Below are 3,766 nucleotides of genomic sequence, written 5' to 3' on the forward strand. Positions count from 1 at the left end.
CTCTTTCAGCGTGTTCTTCAATCAGCAGACCGTGGCGGCACATTGCGAGAGACAGAGGACAAGGTGTGTGTTTATCGATAGATTGTTATAATATCTGCATCTGTGCAGTTCTTTGTCATAAAGACAGTTTACAAAATATCATGGGGGAGCAATCGGTTTTCCATCTCTTGTAAGGTTTTCGCTGCATTCACCCCTCATCACACCACAGCTGTTTCCTCCAGCGAAAAATTTTGCCCTTAACACACATAAACACATACTATATAAAACGATCATGTTGCCATTTTTATTTGAAAATTTTATTTTTAATATAAAACATATTAATTACAGTGCATGTGGCTAATAGGTTTGCATACTTGAGCTAAAGAAAGAGGGTTGTACTAGAACAGTAACATTTTGTGTTTGTACAGTAAACAGGTGTGTGTGTGTGTGTGTGTGTGTGCGCGAGATCAGGATTCAGGAAGACTTGTATGGCTTATTCAGTACTCAAATGTTATACCTATCTATGCAGTACAGTGGAATACAATGAGTTGCAAAATGCAATAAAATGCAATAAGTTTAGTTTACCACCTTACCCTATTAGACAATCCTTTTTTATTTTATTTATATGTTTATTATTATTTTTTATTATTATACCCTCATTGGGGGCTGAGTCCCCCTAAAATGAAAATCTTAGAATCGCCCCTGGACGGCAGACCAGCCTTCGGGACGTGGTCAGAAACGGAGAAGTTGTGGCACATAAACTGTCTGGAGCTCCGTGCTGTACACCTAGCGTATGAGTGCTTTCTCCCGGACATTCTCCACCGTCACATTCTCATCAGGACAGACAGCATGACAGTGGTGGCGTTTATAAATCACCAAGGGGATAGTGATAGGATAAAAAAAACTGAATCACATTACATGTTATAGCCTAGCCAATGATCACTAGATTTTATACAGATGTTACTATAATGATTCTGTAAATGGTGATCAGCCCCCCTAAAAAGAGGCCCGGACCCTTTTTCCCCAAGCTGCACAATAAGATAACGAAGTCGTGGAACGCGCCGCTCACCAGTCGAGTGCACAACCCGGGATCCTCCCTCCTGTCTTCTGTGGACGGCGCTGACCAAGTGGGGTATGTTAAACTCCGCCCCGTGGAAGAAGACGTCGCTGCCCATCTCTGTCCTTCAGCCACGGCGAACTGGAGAGTGAGAAACAACGCGTCTCTCCCCTCTAGACCTTGCCGCGCCACTGCAAACTTCGCCGGCAAGGCTTTCTCCGCAGCGGGCCAAGCAGCTTCAGCACTGCACGTGATGGCGATACTCCAGGTGTATCAGGCCAAGCTGCTCAAGGATGAGGACGGGCCGGACCCTGAAGTGTTCAAAGAGCTCAGACGTGCCACGGATCTGGCCCGAACGATCGGCCGCAACATGGGGAATCTTGTGCTAGATCGTCACCTGTGGCTTACTCTGACCGAGTTAAAGGACTCGGAAAAAAACGGCCTTTCTGGACGCTCCCGTGAATCCCTCAGGTCTCTTCGGCGCAGCGGTAGAGGCATTCACAGAGCGCTTCGTTGAAGCGCAGAAACAGTCGAAAGCTATTAGCCACTTCCTGCCAAAGCGCACCGGCGCAAACCCTCCTGCGCGTTCCCGCTCCTCCTCAGTGCAGTGCGCGGGAAGACCGCATACCTCTTCTGCTGCTGCTGCTGCTGTTCGGCGCGAACATGAGCCGGCAGTGAGACCAAGACAGCCTTGGCCGAAGCGCCGTCAGGGCTCGAAGGGCCAGAGACCCCGCCCTGACAGAGACGGCAGGCCACCGGAATCAAAGCCGCGGTCCTGATGCTGTCTCTCGGAGGAGGAAATCTGCACCCAACCCCGAAGACGAGACACTGAAAAAGTCTGCTCACTCTGCTGTGTGACAAATACACAACCTCCTCGCAAAACGCGCTGTAGAGATAGTGCCCCTAGCAGACCGCGAGAGCGGCTTCTATAGTCGCTATTTTCTGGTACCAAAGACGGCGGACTCTGCCCAATCTTGGACCTGAGATCGCTGAATCGCGCGCTTTCGAAGTGCTCGTTCAAAATGATTACACTGAGACAAATCCTCTCACACATCAGACTGAGAGATTGGTTTATCTCTGTGGATTTAAAGGATGCTTATTTTCACATTCAGGTAGCCCCTCGCCACAGGCGTTTGCACATGCCCCCTCAGATTTTTGAGCCAAGTGGATTTTGAATGCAGCTTCCAAAAGACAAAAAATAGCCAAATAATATTTTCTATATTTCATACAATCACACCAGCATGATTAAATTGTTCAGTGCGTCATATCATCAGCTGCTAAATTCAAATCTAAGTTCGCTGGCTGTTTTTTTATAAGTAGTGTTTTTATTCACATTAACTTTCAATGTTAAATTCACATTAAATAAAAGTCAGTCATATTAAAAATATGTTATGGCATGACACCCATATCTGTTACTTAAGCAAACAGACAGGATTTTATGTATAGTTAATACTAGCCTACATTATAAGGCTACTTTGACCATCGCCCACTATAGATCAAGTAACATAATCTATCATCTTCAGAGCTTAGGGCTGACTGTGAATATACAAAAGAGCATGCTGGTACTGAGCCAGAACATCTCCTTTTTGGAGTGGAGCTGAATTCAATCAATATGCCAGCGTGTCTGTCAGAGGAGCGCTCACAAAAACTGATCAGCTCTCTCGCAGTCTTCAAGTTAGGGCACTCTCCCCCGCTGAAATGCTTTCAGAGGACGCTCAGCAAGATGGCTGCCGCCTCGACAGTGTGCAAACTATAGGGCTCCTACATATGCGACCGCTTCAGCTCTGGCTAAAGGTCCGGGTGCCACAGAGCGCATGGCGCACGGGCACCTTGCGCATCAAAGTGATGCGCAACTGCTGGGATGCGCTGACCCCTTGGCGCGATATGACTCTGTATTGCCGGGGTGTTCTTATTGGCCAAGTGATCAGGAGAAAGACTGTTACAACAGATGCATTGAGCACGGGCTGGGGAGACATATGCGACAGCAGCATGGGCGCCGCTAGGCCATGTTTAGGGGGGCTATAGCGATTAGCTCCATAAACTGTACACGAATACCTGATCGCCTCAGTCCCCTTTAAATTTCATATGAAAACGGCGGCAGACCCCTTAACACACATAAACACATAGGCTACTATATAAAACGATCATGTTGCCATTTTTATTTGAAAATTTTACCACAATCATTCTGAGCATTATTCCTGCTGATGTTTCACATCAATCCACAAGTCGTTCTTATCGGTTAAGCTATTTTCATTCAGTTCGATGTAAAAACAATAGGCTAAGTAGGCTATGTCTTGCATCCTTTAATGTTAGCGAACACCGCAAATAAATTGGTTGCAAAACGGTATCCACTCACGTTTAACTTTTTGTCTGGTTGTTACGGTCAGAAAAAAAACTGAATCACATTACATGTTATAGCCTAGCCAATGAATAATAGATTTTATACAGATGTTACTATAATGATTCTTTCATTAAAACATCTAATTGCCAGATTTCCAGTGTCTTACCCATAATTAATTTTTCTGGACAAATAAAAATCTTTAAAGCAATTTTTCTAAGTTTCATACAGTCTAGCGAGTTCCCTTTCGATTCGGTCACTCTACATTGCCCTTTCCTCCAAATACTACTGAAGCCTTATTGAATCACGCCAGTGAAACTGGCCAATGGCGTTCAAGCGCGCGAAATATGAGCGGCTCCCACTCTGTATAAAGCAGAGCTTGCACGTCATCT

This window comes from Sinocyclocheilus rhinocerous, unplaced genomic scaffold (assembly GCF_001515625.1).
Source record: "Sinocyclocheilus rhinocerous isolate Xijiao unplaced genomic scaffold, SAMN03320098_v1.1 scaffold897, whole genome shotgun sequence".
In the NCBI taxonomy this organism is placed as follows: Eukaryota; Metazoa; Chordata; class Actinopteri; order Cypriniformes; family Cyprinidae; genus Sinocyclocheilus; species Sinocyclocheilus rhinocerous.